Source organism: Podarcis tiliguerta (genome assembly GCF_965153285.1).
Source record: "Podarcis tiliguerta genome assembly, chromosome: 1".
In the NCBI taxonomy this organism is placed as follows: domain Eukaryota; kingdom Metazoa; phylum Chordata; class Lepidosauria; order Squamata; family Lacertidae; genus Podarcis; species Podarcis tiliguerta.
This window is the reverse complement of record NC_139534.1, coordinates 13225455-13245854: the sequence shown is the minus strand read 5'-3', so window position 1 is coordinate 13245854 and position 20400 is coordinate 13225455. Positions and strand designations below refer to the sequence as shown.

General features: G+C 45.5%; 1 long non-coding RNA gene across 1 annotated transcript in view; it reads right to left on the bottom strand.

Annotated features, from left to right (window-relative positions):
* Positions 1-505: 505 nt before the first annotated feature.
* Positions 506-20400, bottom strand: part of LOC310665319 — a 102744-nt gene continuing 82849 nt past the window's right edge. Inside the window, exons 2-4 of the long non-coding RNA XR_014505399.1 lie at positions 18077-18266; positions 13511-13588; positions 506-585 (exon numbers count right to left, since the gene is read on the bottom strand). This is a non-coding gene — a long non-coding RNA (uncharacterized lncRNA). The remainder of the gene's footprint in view (positions 586-13510; positions 13589-18076; positions 18267-20400) is intronic.

The window sequence follows — 20400 nt, the reverse complement described above, 5'->3', positions numbered from 1 at the left end:
TCCCCAGCTAATTCATTCCACCATCCCTCTGTGCTCAACCAATTATTGACAGTAACCATGTGCTAGACCATAGGTGGGGAACCACTGGCCTTTCAGATATTGTTGGACTCCAGTTCCCATCAGCCCTAACCAGCATGGCCAATGGTCGTGGATGATGGGAGTAGTCTAACAAAATCTGAAGGCTCGTTGGTTCCCCACCCCCTGTACAGGGCCTTTTGAATTCTGGGCTTTACTGGTTAGACAAAGGTGTAATTCTGAAACGGAGGTCAGACAGAACTTGAAACTCGGTTTCTGAAAACTGTGTGTAATAGGGTCCTACTGTAATAACACTTTTGTGCTGTTTTGTCCATTAACCAATGGATTCAAGTTGTGCAGACCTCCTGAAACAAAGCCTCCCCCCCCCCACCCCCTTGTTCACCACCACTTTTAAATAAGAGAAATTCATTTTTAATTTCACACATAAGCAACAAACCATCTCGAAGGTGAAGATGCGAGAACGTTACCCAGCAAGGACACCAAGCTCAGCAATGCAAGGAGAGCTGAAATGCACCGCGGCTCCTTTTAAAATGCATGTGTTTCCGCCCCCTAGGAAAAAAAGAAAAGAATGGTCATTAGAGAGAATAGCTTTGCATGCATATCCCATTCAGAGAAATGCCCATAAAACCTTTTCATATCATTTCCCTGTTTACTTTGACTCTTAAGAAAAACTACAAATGTCGAGGACAATGTTTGCAAATAGACTTTTTAGTACCGAGTTTCCAACACACATGGGCTTCCTATAAAACCTCCACAAAGTTGAACTCCACCCATGGCACCATCCCAGCATTCAATGTGTTTTGCTGTTATAATAACGATTGCTTGGCAGCTGTTACTGTTTTGGCCTCCGTCACGACATAATCTCCTTCTGAGGGTGATCAAACCGAGACTGTAAACTTCATTGTAGCAGGGTTGGAGAGTGGATGCAGGTATATAGACTAGATCTAAGGGGAATGAGGATATTTTGGGGACCCTTGAAATCCTCGCCCTATTCGTAAGCGGGCAAATTGTGGGGAAGCATTTCACAGAATTTCCCCAAGGGGGAGGAGAAATTCTCCCTCAGAGGACACTGTCACCCATTAGCAGTAGCAGTTTCTGCCTTTTGTCCCAAGGTTTCTGTTTTTTTTTAAGTCGGCAACCATTATGCCGACCTACATTGGCTCCCAGCACAATTCAAAGTGTTGGTAAAGGTAAAGGTAAAGGTACCCCTGCCCGTACGGGCCAGTCTTGCCAGACTCTAGGGTTGTGCACTCATCTCACTCTATAGGCCGGGAGCCAGCGCTGTCCGCAGACACTTCCGGGTCACGTGGCCAGCGTGACAAGCTGCATCTGGCGAGCCAGCGCAGCACACAGAACGCCGTTTACCTTCCCGCTGGTAAGCGGTACCTATTTATCTACTTGCACCCGGAGGTGCTTTCGAACTGCTAGGTTGGCAGGCGCTGGGACCGAACGACGGGAGCTCACCCCGCCGCGGGGATTCGAACCGCCGACCATGCGATCAGCAAGTCCTAGGCGCTGAGGTTTTACCCACAGCGCCACCCGTGTCCCAGGCGCCACCAAAGTGTTGGTACTGACCTTTAAAGCCCTAAACAGCCTTGGCTCAGTATACCTGAAGGAGTGTCTCCACTCACATTGTTCGGCCCAGACACTGAGAGGTCCGGCGCCGAGGGCCTTCTGGCGGTTCCTTCACTGTGAGAAGTGAGGTTACAGGGAACCAGGCAGAGGGCCTTCTCGGTGGTGGTGCCCTCCGTGTGGAATGCCCTCCCATTAGATGTCAAGGAAATAAACAACTATCCAATGTTTAGAAGACATCTGAAGGCAGCCATTTTTAGGGAAGTTTTTAATGTTTGATGTTTTGTCACATTATTATTATTATTATTATTATTATTATTATTATTATTATTATGGGAGCCACCCAGAGTGGCAGGGGAAACCCACCCAGATGGGTGAGGTATAAATAATAATAATAATAATAATAATAATAATAATAATAATAATGCATTCTCCACAATGGCCCAATGGTCTCCCTCTCTCTCTCTCTCTCTCTCTCTCTCTCTCTCTCTCTCTCTCTCTTTGTGCTACTACTTCTACAGATAACAACAGTTCTGGAGGCTTTGGAATTGTCTGACCAGATTGGGGAAAGCTCCCGCTACTTCATTCCTGTAGCCCTCAACTCATGGAGGAGCCTCCTGCATCTATGGAAATAGAGACACAAATGTCTCAACTTCTCTTTTTTTTAAAAAAATAATATTTATTCCAATTTTAACAAATACAGAAAAAAATTGAAAAAGACAAGATACAATAAAATAAAGGGGGGGGGACAAGCAAACAAGGATAGAGAAAGATTAAAAAATACATAAAAACCACACCTCCACCCCACGAACAGGAAAAAAGACAAAAACATTTTAAAAAGATACGCTTCCATTTTTCACAATTCCATCCTTCAATAACTTCTTTCTTCGACCTCCTCCCACCTCCCTTTTTGTATTCCAGTTGCTAATTAAATCAGCAAATTCTTTCCATCTTTCATTGCTTACTCACTTATTTATCTTAATCCATTTAAACCTTATCCTCCCATCAACATCTAAGAAATTTTCTATACTCCAATCTAATAAAAAGAGAGAAAGAACCTTAAGTCTTATACCCTTAAATCCTAAAATCTCAAATCCTTATCATATTTCCACTAAAGTCATATAAATTCATTCCACCATCTCCCAACATTCCTTAATAAATGTCTCAACTTCTCACAACTGCCTTCCACAACAGTGGGCAACAGGAAAGATGGCGAGAGGGTCAGAGCTATTCTGCTCCTCCCCACAGCTTCTCCCCCCCCTCCCAGAATGGTAGCACCCACACGTACCAAATAATAGTCATGGCCTCCTTTTCACCTAGGCAGGAGATTGAAACCTGCTAATTGGGGACCCCGCTCATTAAAAGTCCTGTTGGTTGTGTGTGAACCACTAGCACACCAGCCCTGGGAATTCTTCAGCAGCAAGAAAGCCTGCTTTTCTTGTCATTTGTACAAAGGAATTTAATATGTCAAACAGAAAAGAAAACCCCCAAGGACATCTTCATTATGGAGAACGATGGTACTGAACATCTGTTCATGCCAGGAAAGCTATTTGAAGGAGTAAGGACAGCTGGACACTCTGTGATAATAAGTGGGCGATGTGCTTTTATCCGTAAGGTAAAATGTGGGGCAACCCAAAGAACTATCCTGGGAGGGGGGAAGAGTTAAAGAAGAGCTTTGGTATGGACAAGGTCAGTTTAGATTGAGGTTGAATCCTGACAAGACAGAAGTACTGTTTTGGGGGGGACAGGAGGCGGGCGGGTGTGGAGGATTCCCTGGTCCTGAATGGGGTAACTGTGCCCCTGAAGGACCAAGTGCGCAGCCTGGGAGTCATTTTGGACTCTCAGCTGTCCACGTATCAGCAATTCAGTGGGAATTTTATCTCAATACGCACATGCTAGCATGCAATCTTGCCTAAAGCACACATTTCTGCAAAGCGATTTTCCCGAATACAATGCATTCTGTATGCAATTTGAACTAGAATATGCAAATTTTACCCCGATACTATGCATTTTTGTGCACATTACCTGGGTGGACAACTGCACCGCAAAATTCAGAGATGTTTATGCATTTATTCGAAGAGTGCGAATTGCGCAGATTCACCTTTAAATGAGAATTGAATCAAATCTTCTCCCCTAGTGAGGAAAAAGCAAAGCTATAGTCTTATAAATGAATCATAGCACTGGATCAAACCAATGGAAAGAAAAGCTAATTTAAGTCCTGCGTGAAATTATTGAAAGCCTTTTTTACTCAAAGCCTCTTCAAAACTCTCAGCAAAGCAAGCCAAGGAGCTGGCTTTACTTTCAGGAAATGAATTGAGAACACACTGAATATCTCAGGTCAATGTCCTGGAGCTTTTCAAAGATTATACGTTTGAACATTGTAGTAACTTCACCTTGAAATTAATTAGCTTGCAGATATTGGCTCATAAGGCTATTGTTCATACCACCAACAGTTCCGCGACAAATGCCTGACTGCGGTTCCATTGTCTCTTCTTCACCTATCCCCTTTAAGATACAAAATAAAAAAATGGTAAACACCTCACCAGGCAGTAAGGTGCACAATGGCAGAACGATTTCAGTAACCGCAGAAAGTTACATTAATTGTTATAAGGTTTTAAGCATCATAGGGATGCGGGTAGCACTGTGGGTTAAACCACAGTTCGAAAGCACGTCAAAGTGCAAGTAGATAAATAGGTACCACTCCGGCGGGAAGGTAAACGGCATTTCCGTGTGCTGCTCTGGTTCGCCAGAAGTGGCTTAGTCATGCAGACCACATGACCCGGAAGCTGTACACTGGCTCCCTCGGCCAATAAAGCAAGATGAGCGCCGCAATTCCAGAGTTGATCACGACTGGACCTAATGGTCAGGGGTCCCTTTACCTTTAAGCATCATAAATGGAATTCTAGCAGAGTTTTAAAGGTAAAGGGAAGGTAAAGGGACCCCTGACCGTTAGGTCCAGTCGTGACCAACTCTGGGGTTGCGGCGCTCATCTTGCTTTATTGGCTGAGGGAGCCGGCGTACAGCTTCCAGGTCATGTGGCCAGCATGACTAAGCCTCTTCTGGCAAACCAGAACGGAAACGCCGTTTACCTTCCCGCTGGAGCGGTACCTATTTATCCACTTGCACTGGTATGATTTTGAACTGCTAGGTTGGCAGGAGCAGGGACCGAGCAACAGGAGCTCACCCCGTTGTGGGGATTCGAACCACCGACCTTCTGATCGGCAAGCCCTAGGCTCTGTGGTTTAAACAGCAAAATTAACTCATGGGCCAAAATATAAATTTATCTCTTTGTCACATTTGCACTGGCCCTCTAAGTGTCCCTATTTTCCACGGACAGTCCTGGTTTCTGATTTGATCCCGGAATGTTCTGCTAAGGACATCACTATATTCATTGGATAAATGTTTGAGGGTATGGAGTTATGCAACCCCCAAGCCAAGGAGATAAGTAACCATACAACCTTTTGAAGACATCTGAAGCCAGCCCTGTATAGGGAATGTTTCACATTTTATTATGTATTTACATATGTTGGGAGCCACCCAGAGAGGCTGGGGCAATCCAGTCAGATGGGTGGGATATAAATAATAAAATTGTTGTTGTTGTTGAATAGGACGTTCCTTTTTTCATCAGAGAAATGTTGGAGGGTATGTTTTCATCTTTCAGTTCCTTGTAGGATCTTAGGAAGGCAAACTGGGGCCTCACAACAACCTTGTAAAATAGATTACAAGATGGTGGCTTGTGCAAGGCTCCCTGTTTAGATTTACGGCTGAGCGGAGATGCAAGCCTGCACTTTCCACTTCCAGAAATTCTAACCTGTTACACCACACTGTTTACCTGGGCTGTACAGAGCCCCCACCAACCCAATGTGGGGGACACACTTCCAAAAAAGATCCCCGCGAAGGCACTTTCCATGAAGCACCTTTGGAAGATGCCTTCACAGAATTATCTCCACCTCTTTTTCACAACTCGCTCCCTCTCAGCCCTCTGCGCCTCAGACAACCCCATTCAGCAGAGTCCCCTGAGCAGAAGAGACACTTTTAAAAGAGCTTGGGGTTGCCGTTGTACTGAGTTGAATAGGATCCAAAATGCAGCAGTCTGGTTGGTCCTAGAACAATAGGATTCAGAATGCAGCAGTCTGATTGGTCCTCAGGAGCCACCCAATCCAGCTCCAGGTGGAAGTGAATCCGCAACCTGATTGGCCTACAGGAGAATCCCGGAATTAGCCAATCACGTGGGGCCCATTGTGTAAATTATGTATATAAAGCAGACAGTTTGGGTGAGCTTCCATTCCTCCTCGCTACTATGAGCTGAATGAAGAGCATGAAATCCACACTCGACTCCAAGTATATTTCAGAGGGGGAGGATATCACCTTCCACCCATCCTCTAGTTCCAATTCTTCCTGCACTCAACCATTCTCCTGATGAAGTCTGCCAGATGTCTGCTGGAGGAATAAAATGTCACACTGTCAGGACACCATCAGTGCAAAGGGTTACAAAGGAGGGTCATGTGGTGGAGAATGAGTGGAGATCAAAGTGAGTCCTAGGTTCACATAGGGGGCGTTAGCCCTGTCCTCCAGTCATTATGTAAAAGCACACCATCAAAAATCTGTTGGGAGAACCAGTCTGGTATTTGGCAGATCTAAATTCAGATCCCTGGGTGACTTTTCTCAGCCTAACGTACCTCACATGGTTGATAAACTGGGGTGGGAACCATATACACATACCTCACATAATTTTGAGTTCCTTGGACGAAAGGTGGCATATAAATGCAGATAATAAAAAGTTTAAGCAAGGAATGGGGAACCAGTGATCCTCTGGATCCTCTAGATCAGTGTTCCCCAACCTTGGGTCTCCAGCTGTTTTTGGACTACAACCCCATCATCCCTCGCTAGCAAGACTAGTGGTCAAGGATGATGGGAATTGTAGTCCGAAAACAGCTGGAGACCCAAGGTTGGGGAACACTGCTCTAGATCAATGTTTCTCAACCTGTGGGTCCCCAGATGTTGGACTACAACTCTCATCATTCCTAGCCAGCATGAACAGTGGTCAGGGATGATGGGAGTTGTAGCCCAACAACATCTGGGGACCCACAGGTTGAGAACTGCTGCTCTAGATGTTCTTGGAGTCATGGGAAGGTTGCAGTAAGCCAGCCAGCAGGATTGCACCCTCTGCTCCCATCAGCTCCAGTCAGCCTGGTCCATGATCAGGGAGGATGGGAACTGTGATCTGTCCACATCTGAAGGGACACAGATTTCTCTTCCCTGCTTTAACACTCCCACTGAAGTCAGCTGAAAGTCCCAGATGATTGCTGGTAGTTTTGTGGAACGGTTCTTTTCCGTTTCAGATTCCTTTTGTGCGCGGAGGAGACAACGCGAAAAGTTTGCCCTTCCACTTAAATCACACCATTTGGTCACAAATGACAGCTGCATCGTCTTTCCTTTGATGAAATGGTAAACCAGGACCATAGCCAGCACCCATAAAAGTAACATTAGTAGAGTTGTAAGAGTCTAATGGTTGTGAGTTTAAACTCTGTGCATCGAACAGTAAATTTTACAATCCAGATTTTCAATGTAAAAATGGAAATGAGTTGCAATGAGTGAGCTAGCCCCCCGGGTAATAGCATGAAATCTACAGTAAATTCCTGCTGCGTCGTAAGTCCTAGCTGCTGTTCAACTACTGTAAGGAGCTTCCTGTATGCAGTGGGATGAGGGCCCATCTCAATGCAAACAAAGGGCACCTCTTGTCAAGTGGTGAGATGGGAAGGTGGGACACCATAGAGTGCTGGAATTTACTACCATGAGACAATAATAATAATAACAATAACAATAATTTATTATTTGTACCCCGCCCATCTGGCTGGGTTTCCCCAGCCACTCTGGGCGGCTTCCACAGAGACCAAAAATACACTAAAATGTCACACATTAAAAACTTCCCTGAAGAGGGCTGCCTTAAGATGTCTTCTGAATGTCAGGTAGTTGTTTATTGCTTTGACATCTGATGAGAGGGCGTTCCACAGGGCGGGCGCCACTACCAAGAAGGCCCTCTGCCTGGTTCCCTGTAACCTCACTTCTCGCAATGAGGGAACCGCCAGAAGGCCCTCGGTGCTGGATCTCAGTGTCCGGGCAGAACGATGGAGGTGGAGACGCTCCTTCAGGTATACTGGACTGAGGGTGTTTAGGGCTTTAAAGGTCAACACCAACACTTTGAATTGTGCTCAGAAACATACTGGGAGCCAATGCAGATCTCTCAGGACAAGACCATGGCACACAGGTAGGACATCTGCTTTGTGTGCAGAAGGTGCCAGTTTGAGTCCCCAGAATCTCCTGGTAGGACTAGGAGAGAAGAAGAAGAGTTTGGATTTGATATCCCGCTTTATCACTCCCCTAAGGAGTCTCAAAGTGGCTAACATTCTCCTTTCCCTTCCTCCACCACAACAAACACTCTGTGAGGTGAGTGGAGCTGAGGGACTTCAGAGAAGTGTGACCAGCCCAAGGTCACCCAGCAGCTGCATGTGGAGGAGCAGGGAATTGAACACAGTTCACCAGAGTACGAGTCCACCGCTCTTAACCACTACACCACACTAGGAGAGACCCCTCTCAGAACCCGTGAAGTGAGTTTCTGTCAGTCAGAGTAGAGTTAGATGGGCTGTCACACTGAAGATGGAGAAAGCTTCTTTTCTCCTGCTCTGGAGCATAGACTAAACATCAAGAATAGCTTTCTGATAGTAGGGCATGAAAGTATCATCTAGATGTTCTACAGGGGTAAGAAAATAAATTGGTTGTTAATCCCATTGGCCATCAATGCATTCATGAAACCAAATTAACAATCATGCTTATCATTTATATAGCGCTTTCAACTCTAAAGTTTAGAGCACGGAAAACCGTTTTTATTATTCTTGATATATTACATTTATATTCTACCTTTCCTCCAAAAGAACTGGGGGACACAGTTCTCCTTCTTCTGCATTTTACAAAACATTCCCTGGTCCTAGTCCCACACTCTAACCACTAAGCACACACTGGTTCTCAGGAATTCCGTCCTGAAGATGTGTTCAGTGATGTAAACCTGTTGAGCAGAACAGGACTCTGTCCCAGGTAAGTGTGTATAGGACTGCAGTCTTCACTCTGTAAGCTAAGTCAGTACAGCATTATTATTCCCACTGAGCAGTCATGTCCTCAAGGCCATTTTGTGCATTCACTGTGGAAGCAAGTTGTTGTTTAGTTGTTTAGTCATGTCCGACTCTTCATGACCCCATGGACCAGAGCATGCCAAGCACTCCTGTCTTCCACTGCCTCCCGCAGTTTGGTCAAACTCATGCTGGTAGCTTCGAGAACATTATCCAATCATCTCGTCCTCTGCCATCCCCTTCTCCTTGTGCCCTCCATCTTTCCCAACATCAGGGTCTTTTCCAGGGAGTCTTCTCTTCTCATGAGGTGGACAAAGTATTGGAGCCTCAGCTTCAGGATCTGTCCTTACAGTGAGCACTCAGGGCTGATTTCCTTAAGAATGGATTGGTTTGATCTTCTTGCAGTCCATGGGACTCTCAAGAGTCTCCTCCAGCACCATAATTCAAAAGCATCAATTCTTCGGCGATCAGCCTTCTTTATGGTCCAGCTCTCACTTCCATACATCACTACTGGGAAAAACATGGCAAGCAAGTTATGCTATGCAATATATATGCTATCTTGCTAATATGTTACAGCACAATAAAAATATATAAATCCACAGTAAATGCTAATATGGGGGCGGGGCGGGCTGAATTATAAAACATTGCCATGGAAACAAACCATGTTTCTCTGCATAAGCAAAGAACTCTACACTTGCACTATATAAAACCCTACTCAACAGAAAGAATATGATTTAGAATATGATAGACAAAAATGGAGTGAAGAGTTAGGGGTACAGATAACAAATGATATATGGGAGTCAAGTATAAAATCAACAGAAATAGCCTCTATGGATCTAAGACTAAGACTTATTCAGCAGAAAATAATATTCGGAGTCCACTGGACTCCAGCAAAACTTTACTAGAAGAAAATAACAAATGCAGACAACTGCTGGAGATGTGGGAGTAAAAATGCGAACTTAGTACATATGATGATTAACTGCCCAATGATAAGATCATTTTGGTGCGAGGTGAGGATATATATAGCAAGAGTAATAAAAAGAAATTGTTATTTAGGGGAATGAATTTAAGTCTAAATTATATACCAGAAACGTGGGAGATTACAAGGGGTCAAAAAAAAATGGATGTATTGTGCCATATTAGAAGCAAAAAAAAAACTTGGCTTGATGAATTGGAAGAGCCGCAAAAAGTTCCCATTGAGCACATGGATTGACAATATGGACAGACTAGTTACCTACGAACAAATTGCATATCAACGCAAATTAAGAATGGATAAATATGAAGAAATCTGGAAGGAATACTTAAGCGATAAGGCGGACAATGGTGGGAAGTAGGGGAAGGTGGGTAAATAATTTTAAAAAGGTGTAGTCATAGGTATATCAGTACTCAAATCTGAATTGTTAAATTGTGTTATTAGTGTTATTGTGGTTTTTGTTGTATGTGTTTTTTGTGGTTGTTGTTTGTATTGAAATAATGATTAAATAAATTTTTAAAAAACTGCTTTGGCTGAGGCTAGAGCTGGAAAAAACCCCACAATTTTAATTTTATTCTTTTATTTTTCTTATCTACATATTTTGTGCTTTTGGATACTGGTCCATGCAATTCCCTTCTGGACATTCTTCTGGAGACGCCAGGATTGGAGAAAACATGGGAGACTTTCAGTCACACTGGTTCACCACTACAAAGCCTCGATTTATTGGCCAATTGTGCTACATATTCTGACGATGAGCAAACAGAAGATCGAGAAAAGGAATCTGGAGAAGTAAAAAAGCAACCAAGTCCATGTTGTGAGAGAAGAAGTTTGGAGTGAGAAGAGGATAAGAAATACGCAGGAAGTTGGCTTAGCAACATTCCTCCAATGAAAATAGGGACATCCTACTCAATAGTAGTAGTAGTAGTAGTAATAATTTTATTACTTATACCCCACCCATCTGACTGGGTTGCACACGCCACTCTGGGCAGCTTCCAATATACAGTGGTGCCCCACAAGACGAATGCCTCGCAAGACGGAAAACCCGCTAGACGAAAGGGTTTTCCGTTTTTCAATGCGCTTCGCAAGATGAATTTCCCTATGGGCTTGCTTCGCAAGACGAAAATGTCTTGCAATTCTTGCGATTTTTTCCCGCTCCCCACCCCCTTTTTCTAAGGCACTAAGCTGCTAATAGCCTTTTAGCAGCTAATCCGCTAATCCCTTAAGCCTTTAATAGCCGCTAATAGCTGCTAAACCACTAATAGTGCTAATCCGCTAATCCGCTAATAGGGTTGCTTCGCAAGACGGAAAAACCGCTAGACGAAGAGACTCGCGGAACGGATTCTTTTCGTCTTGCGAGGCACCACTGTATATAAAAACATAATAAAACAGAAACATTTAAAAGTTTCCCTATACAAGGCTGCCTTCTGATGGCTCAGTGGTCAGATAACTCCATACCCTCCAACATTTCTCCAATGAAAAATGGGACTTCCTACCATATTGTCCAACATTTCTCCAATGAAAATAGGGATGTCATAAGGAAAAGTGGGACATTCCAGGATCAAATCAGAAACCGGGGACGGCTACCAATGGTATCAAATAGTATGGGAAACAGCCTTATTAGAAAAACTAACCAAGAAACTGAAACTGACACGGGGACAAATAGAAAAAGATGCCTTCACCCTGCTTTGGTTCCGCCTTATCACATACACAGCCCAACAAGACAATGACAAGAATCCCCTGAATCAATCTGGCTAACCGGATTCAAAAATACACACTCACACCCCGCTCACACACAAAAACAATTCTAACCACAGCCAACCAAAGACAACCTACCACACCCTACGCCACCCCCAAGCTCTCTCACCACCAAGGAAATACAACAAGTGAATAGTAAGAGAAGCCATACTGTACAAGTAACGCTGACACAACCCCTCACACACACTAAGTAGAATAAAGAAGCATAACCACCCCACCACACCCGCCACTCCCCCTCTTTCTTTTTTTTATTCTTCTTCCTAATGTTTAATTTTTGTTGTTGTTGTTGCTTAGTCGTTTAGTCGTGTCCGACTCTTCATGACCCCATGGACCAGAGCACGCCAGGCACTCCTGTCTTCCACTGCCTCCCGCAGTTTGGTCAAACTCATGCTGGTAGCTTCAAGAACACTGTCCAACCATCTTGTCCTCTGTCGTCCCCTTCTCCTTGTGCCCTCCATCTTTCCCAACATCAGGGGCTTTTCCAGGGAGTCTTCTCTTCTCATGAGGTGGCCAAAGTATTGGAGCCTCAGCTTCAGGATCTGTCCTTCCAGTGAGCACTCAGGGCTGATTTCCTTCAGAATGGATAGGTTTGATCTCCTTGCAGTCCATGAGACTCTCAAGAGTCTCCTCCAGCACCATAATTCAAAAGTATCAATTCTTCGGCAATCAGCCTTCTTTATGGTCCAGCTCTCACTTCCACACATCGCTATGGCAAGCCACTCCAGTATCCCTGCCATGAAAACTCCTAATGTTTAAACCAATTCATAAACCAAGAACTTACACATTGATCACTAATCATGAAACCTATGTTGTAGATATTTTTCCAGATTTATTATGCTATTTTTGTGATATACAAATGACATGAGAAAACTTGCTGTACTTATTTGTATAATTTGTATAATAAGTTTAAGTATAAGAAGAAGAAGGGACCCGGGTGGCGCTGTGGGTAAAAGCCTCAGCGCCTAGGACTTGCCGATCGAAAGGTCGGTGGTTCGAATCCCCGCGGCGGGGTGCGCTCCCGTTGTTCGGTCCCGGCGCCTGCCAACCTAGCAGTTCGAAAGCACCCCCGGGTGCAAGTAAATAAATAGGGACCCGCTTACTAGCGGGAAGGTAAACGGCGTTCCGTGTGCTGCGCTGGCTCGCCAGATGCGGCTTTGTCACGCTGGCCACGTGACCCGGAAGTGTCTGCGGACAGCGCTGGCTCCCGGCCTATAGAGTGAGATGAGCGCACAACCCTAGAGTCTGTCAAGACAAGGCCCGTACGGGCAGGGGTACCTTTACCTTTATAAGAAGAAGAAGGAAGAAAGGGATGAGGGAAAAGAAACCGGGACAGTTTCTGTAAATTTGGGACTGTCCCTGGAAAATAGGGACACTTGGCGGGTCTGCAATTTGAGTCCAAATTTTTGGCGCAGGGGGGCTGGCTTTCGTTCCAATGTGAACAGGGATGCTTGCACTTCCAAATAGCCCCACTTCAAATGATGGGTGGACCTCTAACACACTGCGATCAATGACTGTCCTCTACACGACAGAACAAGCATGGAGGGAGGTTCAGCACAACAATTAGAGGTTGAATCCCGACGAGGGGGCAGAGTGAGGGGAGAGGAAGCTTGGAATGCTTTGCTTTAAAATCATTTAAGGGGTGGGTGTATGTTTTGCTCTCTCCCCCTAAGCAGTTCCATATGATCCTGCGCAGCTTTTCGACCACAGAAAGCTCTCGTCAGAAAATAACAAGAGCTGTGTCACTGAGGTAAGCTCATGCCCTGATCTCACGGCTAATAAATGGCTCTGGCCACTTTTTCACTTGGCTTCGCCAGCCCCTGTATTGTCGCAAGGCAAACCAGCTTTGTGAATTCCTCTGTTGTTTCAAAGAAAGAAGCACTTGGGGGGGCTCTTTCAAGCCAGTTTTGCCAGGAGCGCCACGTCGGAGGAGGCCGTGCCAAGTGTGGCTTTAGGAGGAGTGCAACATGTCAACCACATGACAGGCCCTGCCGTGCAAGGAAGGCACACCCATTTCCTATTAGACCGTCACCCACACAGAGAGTTTATTTACCTTCCCCGTCCAGCGCAGCATTACCATCGGAACTGGAATCAAAAACATTTATTTCGTTTCGCTTTCTTCGCTCCAACACTTTTTGGTTTGTTGGTTTGGTTTAAAAGAAAAAGAAAAAGAAAGAAAGTGTGGCTGATTGTAATTTCTGCAAATTAAAAGCAAAATAAATAAATAAACCGAAAGCACATTTATTAAAGAAGAGCCCAGCATGTGGGTTAATAAACATGCTGTCTCTTCAAGGAGCATGTGTTTCCGCGAGAGTGGGAGAGTGTTTAGTGACAATAGAGGGAAGACGCTGCCTTCTGACAAGGGGGGCAGCAGAGGCTGTTCTTCATTTATTGAATTGAATTTGTGGCTGTGCGTTTCAGCAAAATCCGTGTGGTGCACCTGGTAAAAGAGCGTTTGCTGTTTGGTAACAGAAATACAGCTCTCATGCTCATCACTAGCAAAAAAAGAGAAGGAGCCTTTTGTTTGGATAACTTGCAAAGAATAAAAATTGCACTGGATAATAAGTGTGCCTGCACTGAGTTTCTCCCAGGAATGTAGAGTTCTGAATGAGTCTTGTTCATCTGTTGTACAGTCGTACCTTGGATCCTGAACGCCTTGCGAGTCAAACGAATGCCGCAAACCTGGAAGCGAGTGTTCTGGTTTGCAAACGTTCTTTGGAACCCAAACGTCCAACACGGCTTCTGATTGGCCACAGGAGCTTCCTGCAGCCAATTGGAAGTGGCGCCTTGGTTTACGAACATTTTGGAAGTCGAATGGACTTCCCGGAAAAAATCTGTTTGACTTCCAAGGTACCACTGTACTGAACTAGGGATGGGTGGAGAAATTGGGCTCAGTGTGCATTGAAAGGCAAGCCTACTGATGTGATCTCCGTCAGCTTACCAAAACAATAAGGTTTATAGCAGGCACCACAAACAGTACCACAAAGGCGCCTATCTAATGCCAATGGGAAGGAAATTACAGAGTTTAAGTGCTGCCATGTTGAGAGATGGTGAGGTAATATTGCTCCTAGAAGCATCCATGAAAACAATGCTAGGAGCAATGTTATTCCCGGGATCACATACAACTAGATTTTCCAAGTCGTCAGCTTGTCGAGCACAGCGTCCAAGATTTTTAAATGAGAAAACAGAGAAGCCACCTCATCATAATAGCATCGACACCACCCAGGGCTCCCACCACCCCAATCCAAAGATACACACTCCAGTCCCAAAGTTTGGGGAGGTTTTCATGCCACTACAACTGTACCGGAAGAAGAAGAAGAAGAAGAAGAAGAAGAAGAAGAAGAAGAAGAAGAAGAGGAGGAGGAGGAGTTTGGATTTGATATCCCGCCTTTCACTCCCCTTCAGGAGTCTCAAAGCAGCTAACAATCTCCTTTCCCTTCCTCCCCCACAACAAACACTCTGTGAGGTGAGTGGGGCTGAGAGACTTCAAAGAAGTGTGACTAGCCCAAGGTCACCCAACAGCTGCATGTGGAGGAGCGGAGACGCGAACCCGGTTCCCCAGATTATGAGACTACCGCTCTTAACCACTACATCACACTGGAAAAAAATCTATATATAAAAAAGCTAAGCCGAATGTCACTCCCTGGCCCTTTCACATTGCAATGTTGGGGCTGTCATAGGGCCCACCTAGGCACTGAAGGTATGAGTTGCTGAAGGCCTCTGAACTGGCTCTGCCTGTTGTGGACTCTGTGCTCCCCGCCATGAAAGGCAAGGCCTCAGATCTCCAGCAAACTTCTCAGCCTTTGCTCAGGGCGGGGGTGTCAATTCCTTGCTACAAACTGGATTCTAATGTGCTGGCAAAGCCATAAATGCCAGAGAATCCTGCATCTCCCCTCCCCGCACTGCATTGTTTGTCTCTGACCACCAAGCATCTTCCGCTGAAACAAAAGCCCAGAAGAACCAAGAGCTTCTTGTACCCAAATAAGAAAACGTAGGATTAGTGGAATTTAAAGATAGTGAGGAGAGGAGAGAGAGAAGAAGAAGAAGAAGAAGCAGTAACTTGTTTTCTTATTAGCAGGGCACTCTTTTGTTCTGTTTTGGCCCTGGAAATCCATGCTTCCTGATTGTATTTTTTTAAAAACGGTGTTTACATATCTAGATCCTTATCTCCTTTCATCACAGGAAGCGAAATCCTTCACGGAGGTTAAATTGCTGAACTTAGGGGAAATCTCAAGCCGATTGATTCCTGAGGCCTGCCTTTTCCCCAAACTAGGCCATTAAGAGGTCAAGGCCGGGGTGCTGGTATGTGTGTTTAAGGCTAATGGCAAGGCACGCGAATGCCCCTCAGCCAGGCAGACAATGGCTCTCAGAAGAAATTCCCAGCAGCGATTCCAAGCGCTGAGGTTGTGCTCATTAGTCACCAGGCATTAGTCATTCTGTAGCCTGGACTAGAGGAGTTGTTTGCTGTGAGGTCCTCTTCCCCTAGTCTACGCTCAGTATTCTTGCAGCCCTGGAAAGCATCAGAGATTTGCAATGGGCGTGGGAAGGAGCAGGGGAACCAGAAAATATTTTAGGTGCCCTGAAACCTGTTTGGGGGGGGGGGAACCAGGCAAATCTGAAGATAGGCCATTTGAGTTGCCCACGGCCGGCCCTTTTATTAGGCAACACTTAGCTCAGATGAGTGCTCACTGGAAGGACAGATTGTGAAGCTGAGGCTCCAATACTTTGGCCACCTCGTGAGAAGAGAAGACTCCCTGGAAAAGACCCTGATGTTGGGAAAGACTGAGGGCACAAGGAGAAGGGGATGACAGAGGATAAGATGGTTGGATAGTGTTCTCAAAGCTACCAGCATGAGTTTGACCAAACTGTGGGAGGCAGTGGAAGACAGAAGTGCCTGGCGTGCTCTGGTCCATGGGGTCACGAAGAGTCGGACACGACTAAACGACTAAACAACAACAACAAAAACACAGCTCAGATGATGGACCGCTGGACCAGCAACTCCCGTCAAGCAACCACAGGGCCAGCTAATGTCTGCTTGCACCTCCTGTTCATTTGACCCTGAAAAGAGGCTCCTAAAAATATTTGCCTCTGCCCTTTCCATAAATTTTTTTGGCAAAGCATGGTCATTGATGTTTATTTACGTTAAATGGAACTACCCATCATGATGATGAGGATGAAAGTGGGAGAAGGTCCCAAATATTGTAGTTTCACCTGGGGGAGCCCAGCAGATGCCGGAACCCACAGATATATGGTAGCATCTTGGGGTTCCTTGTCAGTGGAAGGAGAACCTCCTTGTATCTGGGGCAGGGATCAGGTATAGGCCCTCAAAAGTTTAGTCCTTTTGCTTTGCCCCTTGGAAGTGAACTGGAACCACTGAGACCTGAGTTCATCCTCTCTTGAATCTCCATGCCCTAGATTTAGTTCATGGGGGGCACCAGAGTGTGACAAAGAGATAATGATGGAGACATGCATGTAAATTGGGTGACCTTCAATGGTGCCTGCCCACCAGCAGAACAGACTTCCAGTGGTACAATGGGACTCTCCCTTCTGCTACTCCCCACTACAGCCCCACCATCAATATTTTCTCTGAAGGGTTGTGGGACCCTCTGGAGCAAATTGGGGGGGGGGGTGTGCAAGGGACAGAGAAGAGGGGGAAATAAGCTTGTGCAAAGTTAGATGTCGCCTATTATATTTTTATCAGGATTTATCACTGAGAGCCAGTGTGGTGTACTGGTTAAGAGCGATAGACTCGTAATCTGGTGAACCGGGTTCGATTCCCTGCTCCTCCACATGCAGCTGCTGGGTGACCCTGTGCTAGTCACACTTCTCTGAAGTCTCTCAGCCCCACTCACCTCACAGAGTGTTTGTTGTGGGGCAGGAAGGGAAAGGAGAATGTTAGCCACTTTGAGACTCCTTTGGGTAGTGATAAAGCGGGATATCAAATCCAAACTCTTCTAAAATGGTTACAGTGGTGATTTAGGGGGGTTAGTTACGGTTATGGTAGAACTGTCACCCACACCCGTCACAAACTCGCAAAACCAATTGGTTCCCTGTCGATGCAAAACTCTCAATTTTTGTCAGGGGGAGGAAAACCCCAATCAAGAAATGGCCAGTGTTTATTGGAAGCCATCCTCATCTGTAAAATGGACTGCTTAGTGACATTCTTGAAGTTTTTCAATCTTATTAGTCACTTTGGAAATACAGTGGTGCCTCACAAGACGAAAAGAATCCGTTCCGCGAGTCTCTTCGTCTAGCGGTTTTTTCGTCTTGCGAAGCAACCCCATTAGCGGATTAGCGCTATTAGCAGTTTAGCGGCTATTAGCGGCTATTAAAGGCTTAAGGGATTAGCGGATTAGCTGCTAAAAGGCTATTAGCAGCTTAGTGCCTTAGAAAAAAGGGGTGGGGAGCCAGACATTTTCGTCTTGCGAAGCAAGCCCATAGGAAATTCGTTCTGCGAAACACCTCCAAAACGGAAAACCCTTTTGTCTAGCGGGTTTTCCGTCTTGTGAGGCATTCATCTTGCGGGGCACCACTGTAAAAGTGATATCATTGCTGTAATTAACCCATTCAACAAAATTAAATTTATGAAACGGGTTTGGAAAAATAGAGAGATCTGTACCTCTGCAGATGTTGGTGAATGTAGAACAATCTAAGCAGCAGGCCTCCTCTCTCATTACTTTCCAGTGAAGAAGAGAAAAAGTTAAAGGTTCTACAATCCAACTCAGCAAAGCCTGGCTCTACTTTGGGGATACGTGAAGCAGCCTCTGAGTCACTCTGGGTCTTGTGGGTTGTTGTTTTTTTTTATTGTCCTAGTAAAAGAGAAATGAAGCGTGGAGAAGTTAAATTTTAATATTTTCACTATCCACCATGGATTAACTAACAACTACACCTACATATTTAATGACAGATTTCAAGATAAAAGAAAAATCTCGCTCGTCAACAATGCTCACGGTGCAGAAGAAAAACGGTGCAGTCATTTGTCGTCTGGGCTTTTCCTAAGTTTAGACCATGGAAGGTTTCCAAGTCCTTGCTGGTCATGGACACTCATGCAGTCATTGTCTCGTTTCCCATGGCACAACCGTGTGCTGCTATTAGAAAGTCTACGCCATGTTCCAAGCCCTCCAGTGATCATTCCTATCAACCATGTAGATGGGTGGACCATGTGGCCTAAGGCCTCTGCTATATGTGGACCATGAGGATTGGACCTCACCATATGGATAGGAGAGGACTTGTCCAAGGGAGCTTCAGGGCTCAGCAGACATGAGAACATGGAGCAGCTACATCTAAACTCACTTCACTGAACTATCATGTTTCTCAAGGAACCAGACACCACCACTGAAGGGTGACACCAGGCTACCTCTGAGATCAACAATCTCCAAGCAGTTGAAATCCCAATGATCATCACCTAATTTCATCTACAAGGGGTAGGTAAAATAAGGACCTGTCCCATTGGCCAAACCAGGCTTCCCACTCCTGGGCTGTAACTCCAATTTTCTCTGATGATTGATGCTGGCTGAGGTTGAGAGGAACTGTAGTCCAACACCACCACATTGGCTACCCCTGCCCTACAACGTAGAAATTGGCATTTTGTTGTTCGGGGTTATTTTTGAGGCGGGAGGGGTTAAGCCTCTTGCAGGTGGCAAATGGGAAGGACTATTTCAGTGACTGTTTGAGGCATGAAAGGGTTAATACCACCGAGTAAGCTGTCCTGCCAGGCTTAGCTATGTCACTTCCCCTTACTTTGGGAGGAAATAGGTGATCAAGCCTTTACTCCCTACCAATCTACCTGTGCATTCAGTGTGCGAGGTCTCAGCTGGCTGCTCCAGCTCAGTTGCATAGCTTTAATCAGCTTCTCTTGTTTCAGACAAGAACAGAGTCTGAAACAAGCATTTTTCTATACCAACAGTTTAGGAACTTTTACCAGGGTGGCGCTGTGGTCTAAACCACAGAGCCTAGGGCTTGCCGATCAGAAGGTCAGCTGTTTGAATCCCTGCAAGGGGGTAAGCTCCTGTTGCTCGGTCCCTGCTCCTGCCAACCTAGCAGTTTGCAAGCACGTCAAAGTGCAAGTAGATAAATAGGTACTGCTCCAGCGGGAAGGTAAACGGCATTTCCGTGCACTGCTCTGGTTCGCCAGAAGCGGCTTAGTCATGCTGGACACATAATCCGGAAGCTGTACGCTGGCTCCCTTGGCCAATAAACGAGATGAGCACCGCAACCCCAGAGTCATCCGTGACTGGACCTAATGGTCAGGGGTCCCTTTAACCAAGCTACGTTATACTGCCTGTGCAACTTTTCTGACTGATGTATGGGAAATCACATGAACCTGACCTTTGGGGAGTTTGTAAGTAAACCATTCTTTATCTTGTGGTCTTTTCCTATGCTGGAGGAAGAGGAAAACTTTGGGAGGAACTTTCATAGGGGATAATTTTGGAATTCACTTGGAAGGGCATATCTGAAAAGTTTCACAGCCTATAATTTCACACTTCAGTTTGCTGCATATTATGTGATTTTCAGTCTCTGCAGGTGTTTTCTCACCAAAGAGTACTTGTCCTAATCTTGGATCTTGGCATCCAGGAATTCTCCTTTTATTTTTCCAAACCGACACTGAGAAGGCCCCACTCCTGTAAGCAATCAAATTGCAGCATTTCTGATGAAAGAAGAAGAAGAGTTTGGATTTGATATCCCGCTTTATGACTACCCAAAGGAGTCTCAAAGCTGCTAACATTCTCCTTTCCCTTCCTCCCTCACAACAAACACTCTGTGAGGTGAGTGAGGCTGAGAGACTTCAAAGAAGTGTGACTGGCCCAAGGTCACCCAGCAGCTGCATGTGGAGGAGCGGAGACGCGAACCCAGTTCACCAGATTACGAGTCCACCGCTCTTAACCACTACACCACACTGGCTCTCCACCACAAAGGCTGAATGCACTTAAGCTGCATTCCGCA